Source organism: Propithecus coquereli, unplaced genomic scaffold, assembly GCF_000956105.1.
Source record: "Propithecus coquereli isolate 6110/MARCELLA unplaced genomic scaffold, Pcoq_1.0 Scaffold246, whole genome shotgun sequence".
NCBI classification, from domain to species: Eukaryota; Metazoa; Chordata; class Mammalia; order Primates; family Indriidae; genus Propithecus; species Propithecus coquereli.
In genome coordinates, this window is record NW_012148019.1 from 2,053,319 (window position 1) to 2,066,016 (window position 12,698).

General features: G+C 38.6%; 1 protein-coding gene and 1 pseudogene across 1 annotated transcript in view; both read left to right on the plus strand.

Annotated features, from left to right (window-relative positions):
• The window catches only part of SOAT1 (sterol O-acyltransferase 1), a 69,076-nt gene that overhangs the window by 25,377 nt on the left and 31,001 nt on the right, over positions 1-12,698 (plus strand). The gene's annotated exons all lie outside the window — the stretch shown is intronic.
• On the plus strand, positions 10,871-11,636 carry LOC105812138 (annotated as a pseudogene).

Sequence of the window (12,698 nt, forward strand, 5' to 3'; positions counted from 1 at the left end):
AATTTCTTTCTAATTTTAGTAGAGATGAGGTCTCGCTCTTGCTCAGGCTGGTCTCGAACTCCTGAGCTCAAACAATCCGCCTGCCTCGGCCTCCCAGAGCAGTTTAATTCTTTATAATGCTTCCTTTCATTCTCCGAAGTGTCCCATTTTGATTATATTATGTGATCGCCCAACCTTTGGGTTATTGAATTGTGACTGCCATAGTAATTTGCACAGTATTTAGTTCACATTTTCACAGAAGTATCTCTAGTTTATCCAGTGCCTATTAGGTGAAATTATGATTCATTAGCTTTCTTATATTTTGTGACATTTATTTGAAATAATACCAGTTCTGAAGATAACAAATTTTTGCCCAAATTGAAAAGCTATTATTTGATTTTAAAGGTAATACATGCTTGACAGTATTTATTGTGGTATGATGTACATAAAGTGTTCGATTAATTCAAAATATGCAGAAAAGGATAAAAGTAAAAATGACCCCAATTCTATCATTGAGTAATGAATATAAGTCTTCCAGAAACATGTATCATTTAGCATAAATAGGATGTTTTACCCGTTGTTTAGTAACTTGGGCTTCAAGAATACATCATAGACATCATTCTATTGTCAAGTATTAGATGAGTGGCTGCAGAGTTGTATTTTATGTGTGTCGTATGCAGTGTACTTTTTTCTTGGTATATGTAAGTTGTTTCTGTTTTTTCTACTGTAAACAGATTGTGGTGAACATCTTTACATATTCGTCAGATTCCTAAAGAGGAATTGCGGGGTCAAAGGGTGTTATTTTAAAATACTGATATGTAATACCAGATTGCAACATTTAAGTCCATACTCTACAAACGTACCCTGCTGTGTTTTTGTTGTCACTTATGCCTGTTTAAATTTTTTAAATCTTTTTTTTCCTTACTACCTCTTTTCATGACTGTTTGCATACCTAGCTGTTGTTTCTGCTTTTACTTTCTGATTTGTATCTCTAGTATTTTTTTTTTTTTTGAGTTTTAATCACTCCAGGTTTTAGTGCAGATTTTTTTTTTTTTGAGATAGAGTCTCACTCTGTTGCTCAGGCTAGAGTACCCTGGCATCAGCCTAGCTCACAGCAACCTCAAACTCCTGAGCTCAAGTGATCCTCCTGCGTCGGCCTCCCAGAGTGCTAGGATTACAGGTGTGAGCCACTGCACCCAGCCCTGCATCTCTAGTAATTTACTGTGTAATGGTTCACTTCTAAGAGAAGGAAATAGAAATGAGGACCCTGCATAAATTAGCAGCAAAAGCTAAAAATCAGAGTCTGATTTAGACCCCATTTACTAGTTCTGTCTTTATACTAAATGTGAAAATATGATTTGAATAGATTAGTCTAGGTACCCTTTCTTTTTTTCTTCCTCTTTCTTACCCATTATTCCTTTTTTCCTCCCTCTCCTCTGCCCGCTTCTCTTCTTCCTCTTCCTTTTTTCCTTCCATTCTTCCTAATTTTTTTTTTAGTGATAATTCACATAGCATAAAATTCACCATTGTAAAGTGTATAATTCATTGGTTGCCAGTACATTCACATCACCACTGTTTAATTCCAAAACATTTTTATCACCCCAAAAAGAAACCCAGTACACATTAACAGTCACTCCTCATTCCTCCCTTCTCTCAGCTCCTAGCAACCACTAATCTACTTCCTGTCACTTTGGATTTGCCTGTTTTGGGCATTTCATATAAAGGGATTCATAGAATGTCTGGCCTTTGTGACTGGCTGCTTTCACTTAGCATAATGTGTTACATGTTCTAATATGTGTAAGTACTTCATTCTTTTTTTTTGGCTAAACAATATTCCATTGTTTGGATATAACACATTTTGCTTATCTATTAATCAGTCGATAGACATTTTGGTGTTTGGGTTATTTACAGTTTTTGGCTGTTATGTATAATGCTACTATGGACATTTGCGTACAAATTTTGTGTGAATGAATGTTGTCAGTTCTCTTGGAGTGGAGTTGGTGAGTCATATGGTAAATCTATGTTGAGAAACTGCCAAACTTTTCCAAAGTAGCTGCTCCATTTTACATTCCCATCAGCAATATGTGAGGGTTTCAGTTTCTCCATATCCTCACCAATATTTATTATCTGTCTTTTGATGTTAGCTATCCTAGTGTATGTGAAGTGGCATTTTATTGTGGCTTTGAATTGTGTTTACCTGATGGCTAATGATGTTGAGCATCTTTTCATGTGCTTATTGGCTATTTGTTTATCCTTTTTTTTTTTTTTTTTGAGAAATGTCTATTTATATCCCTTGCCTATTTCTAAATTGGGTTATTTGGTCTTTTGTTAAATTGTAAGATTTCTTTATTTTGGATATTAGACCCTTATCAGGTACATAATTTGTCACCCTGGCTAGAGTACAGTGGTGTCATCGTAGCTCACAGCAACCTCAAACTCCTGGCTCAAGTGATTCTCCTGCCTCAGCCTCCCTAGAAGCTGGGGCTAAAGGCACGAGCCACCACACCCAGCTAATTTTTCTATTTTTTGTAGAGATGGGGTTTTGCTCTTGCTCAGACTGGTCTCCAACTCCCGACCTCAAGTGATCCTCCTGCTTTGCCCTCCCAGAGTGCTAGGATTACAGGTGTGAGCCACTGTGCCTGGTTATCTTTTCACTTTCTTCATGGTGTCCTGTGCTGTACAAAGTTTTAAAATTTTGATGAATCTAGTTTATCTATTTTTTTCTTTGATTGCTTATACTTTAGATGTAATATCTAAGAAATTATTGCCTAATCCAAGGTCATAAGGATTTTTTTAGATTAATTTATTTTTAATTATGGTAAAATACACATAACAAAATTTACCGTCTTAATAACCATTTTTAATTGTACAGTTCATTGGTTGTACATTACTGTGTAACCATTGCCACCATTTATCTCAAGAAGTTTTTTCATCCCCCAGCCCCTGGAAACCACCATTCTACTTTCTGACTCTATGAATTTGACTACTCTAGGTATCTCATAAGTGGAATTATACAGTATTTATCTTTTTATGACTGACTTATTTCACTTAGATAATGTCCTCAAGTTCATCCATGTTGCAGCATGTGTCAGAATTTCTTTCCTTTTTAAGGCTGAATAATAGTATTCCATTGTGTGTATATATCAAATTTTGTTTATCTTTTCATCTGTCTGTGGCCACAAGGGTTGTTTCTACCTTTTGGCTATTGTAAATAACACTGCTGTGAACCGGGTGTTCACATATCTCTTCAACACCCTGTTCTCACTTTTGGATATATACACAGAAGTGGAGCTGTTAGATCATATTTTTAATTTAATTTAATTTAATTTAATTTTTAATTTTGTGAGGAACTGCCATACTACGTTTTCCATAGTAGTTGCACCATTTTACGATCCCACTAATAGTGCAGAAGCATTCCAGTTTTTTCATATCCTCACCAACTCTTGTTCTGTTCTTTTTTTTTTTTTTTTTGATGGTAATTGTCCTGATATGTGTGAGGTGATAACTCATGGTTTTGGTTTGCATTTCTCTAATAATTAGTGAGCATCTTTTCATATGCTTGCTGGCCATTTGTCTATCATCTTTGGAGAAATGTCCATTCAAGTTCTCTGACCATTTTTAAGTTGGGTTATTTGTGTTTTTTTGTTGAGTGCGTCCTTTGCACAATAGTTTGTTTATAGTCCCATTTGTCTGTTTTTGCTTTTGTTGCCGGTGTATTTGGTGTTATATCCAAGAAGTCATTGCCAAATCCAGTGTCAAACATCTTCCCCCTACATTTTCTTCTAGAAGTTTTTTGGATCTTATCTTTAGGTCTTTAATCCATTTTGAGTTAATTTTTGTATATGGCGTAAGATAAAGGTTCAGCTTCATTGTATTAAATGTGGATATCCACATCAATTTTAGGAGGATTGCTATCTTTGATAGGTTGAAAAATATCCCCTTCCGCAAAAGATAATACATGTCCGAAAACCTGGAATCTAGGAATACTACTTTAGAGAGGGAAAAAAGGAGGATCTTTGCAGATGTAATTAAGTCGGGAATCTTGAGATAGTATCTTAGTTCATTTAGGCTGAGAATACAAAATACCTTAGACTGGATAACTTATAAATAATAGGAATTTTTTTCTCATAGTTCTGGATGTGGGAAGTCCAAGATCAGGGTGCTGTCAATGTCTGGCGAGGGCTGGCTTCCTTATAGCTGACACCTTCTTGATGCATCCTCACATGGTGGAGGGGGCTAACTGGCTGTCTGGGATCGCTTGTATAAGGGCATCCGTACCATTCATGAGGGGCACAAACAGACTGTAGCATTCCACACCTGGCCCCTCAAAATTCCTGTCCTTCTCACATGCAAAATACATTCATTCCATCTCAGTAGTCCCAAAAGTCCTAACTTGTTCCAGCATCAACTTTAAAGTTCAAAGTCTCATCTAAATATCATCTAAATCAGACAAGAGTGAGACTCAAGGTAGGATGCATTCTGAAGGAGCCAAATTCCCCTACAGCTGTGAGCCTGTGAAAACAAACAAATTATATGCTTCTAAAATACAGTGGTGGGACCAGTATAGGGTAGATGTTCCCATTCCAAAAAGGAGAAACAGGAAGAAAGAAAGAGATAACAGGTAAGTCTAAAACGTGGCAAACAACATTAAATCTTAAAGCTTGAGAATAATCTTTAATTTGATGTTCTGCCTTCTGGACACATTAGAGAGGGGATTGGGCCCTCAAGGCACTGGGTGGCCCCACTCCCAAGGCTTTGCTGGGCATAACCCATGTGACATTTCTCCTGGCTTGGAGTCACTTGCCTGGGGCTCTCCTGTGCTATAGTTGCATGAAGGTGGCTTTATCGGTCTGGAGTCACTTCAGGGGCCCTGCCCCTGTGACTCCACTACGCATGGCCCGCATGCGGACTCTCTGCAGTAGCCCTGCTCTTGCAGCAGTTCTCTCTGCCTTTGCCCTCCAGAGCGGAACCCAGTGTGGCCTGTACTGTATGTGGGCTCACTGCAGGAGCATTGTGCCAGAGTGCCAGGAGCACTTCTGGGCCCCAAGCACTGAGGTCCTGCAGGTGCCTAAGGCCCCTCTTTTGACGTAATACTCTGGGTCTTGGCACCTGTGGCTTGTGATGTACTGATAATCTAATCTCAAAATGCCTTCAGGGTTAGTCTTCCATTGTCCTGATGAATACCACTTGAATTCTGCTGATCCTGACCAGTCTCCTTATCAGCGGGTCACCAGGCCATGCTCTTGGTGCTCTCTCTAGAACATGCCTTTTCATTCTTTATAAGAGGGCCAGGCTGAGAATTTTCCAAACCTTTTAAATTCTGCTTCCCTTAGATGTGTTATAAATTCCATCTTTAAATTGTTTCTTTCTTCTTGCATTTTACTATAAACTTTGCAGAGAAGCCATCCTGCTCCTTCAACATTTTGCTTAGATATTTCTTCAGCCAAATACCCAATTTTATTGCTCACAAATTCTACCTTTAACAAAACACTTAGACATGAACACAATTCAGCCATGTTTTTTTGCACTGTTTAACAAGGATTGCTTTTCCTCCAATTTCCGATAATGTGATCTTCATTTTTGTCTGAGGTCTCATCAGAGTGGCATTTACCATCCATATTTCTACCAACATTCTGTTCACAACCACTTGGGTAATATCTCTTTGAAGATTGAGGCTTTCTCTTCAGCTCTTCTCTTCTGAGCCTTCATCAGAATTGCCCTTAATGCTCTATTCATGGCAGTGCAGGCTTTTTCTAGCATGCATTTCAAAACTCTTCCAGCCTGTACCTATCACCCAGTTCCAAAGCTGCTTCCACTTTTTTAGGTATTTGTCATACCAACACCCCTGCTTCTTGGTACTGATTTCTTAGTCCAGTCTGCTCTTCCCTCATGACCTAATCATTTCCCAAAGTCCCCAACTTTTAATATCATCATGTTGGGGATTAGGATTAAAACTATGAATTTTAGGGGGTGTAAACTAAAATAAAATTTTAAGGCTCACCCCCCCCCACCACCACCGGTTGACCAAATGGACCCCCTCATGGCCAAAGGAATATCCTAAAACTAAATTGCCTGCCAGGAGGAAGGAGGTCAGACATGCCTTATCATGCCCCCCTCCCTTCTTGGGGACATCCTTTGTAACCCATTAATAGGCCTAAGAGTATGCAAGACAAACCTGCAGGTCCTCAATTTATACAACAAACATATGTCCAGTGGCTTATCTCTGATAAAGAGCTCCTTACGTTGAAACATTCCAAGCCTCTAGACAAAGAGTCATGTCTTCAACCAATTACAAGCCAAAGAATCTTTAAACCTACCTGTAACCTTAAGCCCCCGCTTCGAGATGGCCCACCTTTATGGGCCAAACCAGTGTATGCCTCCTACGTATTGATTTATGACTTTACCTGTAACCCCTGTCTCCCTGAAATGTATAAAACCAAATTGTAACCCAACCTCTGCAATTCCACTGCTCAAGACCTCTTGGACGTGGCTCCGGGTCATGGTCCTCAAATTTGGCTCAGAGTAAATCTCTCTAAAATTCTTTTGCAGGCCGGGGTGCGGTGGCTCATGCCTGTAATCCTAGCTCTCTGGAAGGCCGAGGTGGGAGGATTGTTTGAGCTCAGGAGTTCGAAACCAGTCTGAGCAAGAGCGAGACCCTGTCTCTACTAAAATTAGAAAGAAATTAATTGGACAACTAAAAATATATAGAAAAAATTAGCCGAGCATGGTGGCGCATGCCTGTAGTCCCAGCTACTTGGGAGGCTGAGGCAGGAGGATCGCTTGAGCCCAGGAGTTTGAGGTTGCTGTGACCTAGGCTGATGCCACGGCACTCTAGCCCGGGCAACACAGTGAGACTCTGTCTCAAAAAAAAAAAAAAAAAAATTCTTTTACAGAGTTTGGTCTTTTTTTCCGTTGATGGGATACAAACATTCAGACCTTAGTAGATGGGATTATCCTGAATATCTGTGTGAACCTCATTATAAGAGGGAGGTCTCACATACAGAGGTGAAAGTGATGTGAAGATGAGGCGGAGAGAAATCTTTAGATACTGGCCTTGAGGATGGGAGTGCTATGACCACAAGCCAAGGAATGCTGCTTGGTGGCCCCCAGAATCTGGAAGAACAAGGATTGGATTCTACCCAGAGCCCTCAGAGGGAATGCAGCTCTGCTGTGACACCTTGACTTTAGCTCAGCCTCCAGAACTGTGAGAGAATAAATTCCTTTTGTTTTAAGCCACCAAGTTTGTGGTAATTTGATACAACAGCCACAAGAAACTAACTCACCATCTTCACAATAGTAGGTCTTACAATCCGTGAAAATGGGATGACTTCTCCTTTATTTAGGTGTTCTTTAATTTCTTCCAACAGTATTTTATAGTTTTCAGAATGAGTTTTGTACTTCTTTTGTTACATTTATTTTGTTCCTTTTGGTGCTATTATAAATGGTATTATTTTCTCAATTTCATTTTCCAGCTGTTTGCTACTATATAGAAATACAATTGATTTTTATGTATTGATCATATATCCTGCAGCCTTGATGAATTCATTTATTAGCTCTAGTACTTTTTTGTGTGTGTAGGTTTTATAGTATTTGCCATATATAAGATCATGCTATCTGCAGTCTTAAGTTTTACTTCTTCCTTTCCAATTTGCGGCCTTGTATTTCATTTTCTTGCCTAACTGTCCTGGCTAGGATTCTAGTACAGTCTTGAATAGAAGTGGTGAGAGTGGACATCCTTGTCTTGTTTCTGATCTTTGAAAGAAAGATTTCAGTCTTTTAAATGTGATGTTAGCTGTGGGTTTTTTGTAGATGCCCTTTATCAAGTTGAGAAAATTCCCTATCTTTCTCCTAATTTACAAGTACAGCTTATTCTTGACTATTTTGCATTGTCATAACTAATTAATAATAATAGCAAACACTAACATAGGTTTATTATGTGCCAGGCACTATTTTAAGTGCTTTACAAGTATAAGTTCAGTTAATATACTTTAGTGCTATTCAATTTCAGTATTCTTTTTGATATTCCCATAAATATCTGAACATGGGAAAACATGCCTTTTATAACAAATTTTGAGAATCTGAGGGCAAAAATATGACAAAAGGTTAATATCATTGTTATTCTGCAATCATGCCCTTTCATCTAATATATGTGTCTAATGGTTAAACTGGTCTGTATAGAGCTTTGATTTATGGAGTAGGTGGATTGTTGCTCCATAGGTTGCTTGCTATATTAGAGACAGAAATGATTTCAGGAGTTTTGCATGGCTTTGCCCTGAAGGAATATGTGAACTTGTTAGTTTGCATATCAAAAGCTGCCTCGCCTCAGGGGGCATCTCAAAGGTCAGTGGCAGCTGCTTTCCAAGGTGAGGCTGCAGTCTCAAACCTGTGGTTTTCGCCTGCTTTAAAGTACAAAGCAGGTTTGCCTGGAGCCATGGGATGAGAGCTGATCAAAGAGTGCCCACCCGAGAGACAGCCACCTGTGGCTAAAGCAATTAGCCCAAGGGACAGTTCCTGCTTGACTCCTGACTACCTGTCTCCATCCACAAAAACTAGATAAAGAAATATGGAGCCACTATATCTGTTTGACCCTTCTGTTAAGTGACAGCTTTATCTTAGAACTTAGAAGTTGGTCTTTGAAAGATTTTGTAACCGTTTGTTCTTGTAGATAAATTATAAGGGATCTATAGAAGCATTTTTGAAGACTTTTAACCTAAAATGAACTACCTATTGCCTGTTACCCTGGCAACGAATCACGGTACCCATACATACTGATGCGAAACTTCACTTTTGGCCTCACAGTTCACGGGAATGCTGTGAGGTCTCCCGAGTCCCCCCCTTTTCATAAATCTATATCTATAAAACTGTATTTTCATCACTGTGTATTCTTTTATTTCTGTACTCTATTATTTTCTATTTTATGTTATTTCCTTATCCTTTGCGACGACCCCTGCCTAAGGGACCCGATTTTTTGCTGGGAGTGTAGCTAACTCCCTGCAGTGGATAGTGCCTTGTTTTTTCCTTAGGATAAAGGCAATACATGTTTATTTTAGAAAATGCAGATAAGCAAAAGTTTAAGTGGTTATGATTTTTGCATGGATGCATTCCTAGAAATTGTTTTTAGGTCAAAGAGAATGTATATTTATGAGATTTTGGTAGGTGTTGACAGATTGCCCTCTGGAAATAATCGTACTCTAATAGCAATACAAGAGTTCCTGTTTCTCCAAACTTTTTCCAGTCATGGCGGATGGGACCTTTTAAATAAAACATATGGCATTTTGATAGGCGAAAAATTCCACTTACTTGAAAAATGCTTTGTACAATGAAAAATAACGTAATTATCAGCATTAATAAAGTTATAGAATATTAAGTATTTTTTATAGCTTTTAAGATAGAAAGAATGAGTTTGAATGTCTTAGTTCATTATCGGAAGATTGGTCAAAAGTAATGGAAGACAATAGAGAGACTCTTTGACAGCTTTTAAACTTTTTTTTTTAGAGTCATGCCAAAAAAAATCCTGAAAAGATTTAAAAATCTAAAGAAAGCAAACAAAATGTTCATAAATTTTTTCCGGAATATAATTCAGGCAAATTTACATTTTGGGAGAATTAAAAATTGAGTCCAATTTTGCCTAGACATAAGGGGTACTTTTTTTTTTTTTTGAGACAGAAGTTTCACTATGTTACCCAGGCTGGTCTTGAACTCCGGTGCTCAAGTGATTCTCCCACCTTAGCTTCCCAGGTAACTGAGACCATAGGCATGTGCCACTTTACCTAGCTCGTATCAGTGGGACATGAAGCATAACGTGACAATTTTAAAAGAAAAGGCAGCCTGTGTTTGTATCTTTTGCTTCTTGCTTCTAATGAGATATTCTTCCTATTCTTATTTCTGTGTTGCCAGGTCCTGGAGTGGGAATGTAACCACAAATTCTAGCACTGTTCTGTTGGGGAGAATATACAATCAGCTTTATGACAGTGTTGAAGGTATAGTTTCTAGAATCTGTAGGGGTGAAAAGTATGAAGGAAAAGCTTGTATTTTTTTTTTTTTTTTACCTTCTGAAAAGAACATTCTAGAATCTAGATATTTTTAATAACATTCTCAAAAGCTAAATCTTAATTTTGGGCTCCTGGAATAAGAATTGCTCTTAGCAGTAACTTAATTATGACCTTCCCTGCAATACATGCATCTGAGATTAAAGTCTAGCATCCTGCCTTCCAGCCAACAGGTGTATCTAGTGCCAGTTAAGCACCTTTGATCTCTATAGGAGGCATTGTACCAGGTTTGTTAGTAGCGAGCTTGGGGTTGGGGTGAGTAAGATACTGAAACAGAAAACAGTTCTGTGTTATAAGAAAGGAGTTGAGTTATAGTAACCAAATAGAGGAGACCAATGGGAGAAGGGGGAGAAAAAAAAAGCCAAAACCCATGCTTTAGAATGGAAGAAAGTCTCACAGAAGTAAAATCTGAGTTTGGTCTTTGAGAGTAGGAAGACTGGGAGAGGACTTTCAAGCCAGAGGTGAGTTTGCAAAGAAATTGAAATTAAGCAGGATAGTGCTGTGTGTGTGGTGTTTTGTTTGCTTTTAGAGAAGATGAGGGTAGGTAGTACAGATTGATTTGTAGTTTGTTTCATGGATAGAAAGAAAATTGGAAGGGCAGGAGTAAGTCTGAGGATAAGGATCCAGTGGCCTCTGAGAACGCTCACTCCAGGAGCCGGCATACGGCAGCCACCCTCATTGGGGACTTAGTATGCCCGGGAGGACAAAAGTGCCTCTAAATCTAGCACGTGCTCGCTGAAGCAAGTTAAAGGGTTTAATAATCAAAAGCAGATAGTGCCAAATAACAAGCAGTAGTTGGAACACATTTGGCGAGGAGGGCAGCATTTCCTTCTGCTGCTGAGATGGAGGAAAGTAGCCGAATTCAGTATGAAATGGAATACACCAAAGGTATTAGTCAGCAAATGAGTGTCCTGGAAAAGGTAAAAGTAGCAGCACCAAATGTTGACCTGGAACAGGATTTCAACAAGGAGTTCCGAGTGCTAGTGTGATAACGCAGGTTCCCGAGAGGATTGTTGAGCAGGAAATAACGAAGACGTGGCATTTTCAAGACTAGCAGATCTTGACGCTTTTCAGTCAACTCTCTTTAAACCTCTGGCACTAAAAACACTTCCTCGTGTACTTACGCTACCTGAAAGACCACTTGATTTTCTGGATTTAGAAAGGCCTCCCCTAAAGAAATCTGTGCAGGGGGCAGGCTAAAAAAGAACATTCTATGAGTGAAGATGCTATTTGTCAAAATAGATAGCAGGTCAGTAATAATTTCTGTGTCGTGTGGTGGGTCTGCTGCCACCACTTCTAATCATCATGACGTCAGGTATAGCATTTCAAATATAAATATACACACACATACATACATACATATATATAATTGAAGGAATGTCAGATGACATGACGGTTGTAGGTACAGCTTTGTTAAGATGACAGATAACCTAAGTAGATGTTTACAACTTCTAGAAGAGGAAAACAAAGTATGTGCTCAAAGAGAAATGGTCATGTAGTACTGTAGCATTCTGGCTGCTTAATAGCCGGCTCTGGTTTTGCTGCTTAGAGGTAACGTCAGCTCTTTTAAAAATATTGTCTCAATGTGCTGGGCGTACACGCCTGTAGTCCCATCTGCTGGGGAGGCTGAGTCAGGAGGATCGCTTGAGCCCAGGAGTTGGAGTCCAGCTTGGGCAATAGCAAGACTCCATCTCTAAGAAAAACTGTATAATCTCTACAGCAAATATAAAATATTTGCGAACTTAAAAAAAACATAGGGCTTGAAGTCTTACTGTTCATGTATATGTAGTCGTTGACTGCCTACCTGTAAGGGATGACTTTGGACAAATCTTATTTTTTTAATTTTAATTTTTGTTTTTTAAAAATAAAATGGACGCTTCACGAATTTTCGTGTCATCCTTGCGCAGGGGCCATGCTAATCTTCTCTTTATCGTTCCAGTTTTAGTATATGTGCTGCCGAAGTGAGCACAACTTTGGGCAAATCTTAAAGCTTCTCAGTGCTTAGATTTCTTGTTATGTAAAGGTAAGGATAGAAAATATGAAAGTATTCTTTGCAGTTATATAGCATTATGTTCGCTAAAGTATTATCTTCTCATCGATGGTGCTGGTTCCAGATCCTTAGGTGGGTTTATAGTTCCCTGCTGTGTGTCAACTGAGAATTATAGTCTACATGAAATCCTCTAACATTTCTACCAGAAATTGTCCCTTGATTCAAAGTAAGATCATATACGGGCCAGCTTTAGCTCAGCAGTTCCTTCAACAGTGTTTTAACAACCTCTTTGCGGAGGCATAGTGGTTCGAGACCTGTGGCCGCTCTCCAGCCCTTAAACAAAAAGATCATATGATGTTATAAAAGTTAAGTGGTAATGAGGCATCTTGCATATATGGGCAGCCCACACAGTTGATACAGGTATGGTGGTAAAAGAAAAATAAACCAAAATTACTCTAGTTGAGTAATTCTCGGATTGTGATTATAGAAATCTGTTTATAGCTTTATAAAGGTTATAGACCAGTTGTGATTTGTATATCCATTTAAGGCTTTTGTCTGTTATCCACGATAAACTTTAAAATCTCAATCTATTGTCCTTATGCAAGATAATTAGCGGGTATTTCCTCTTGCATTAGTCCTTATCCAAGAAATACAAGATAGTTTGGTTTTTTTTTTTTTTT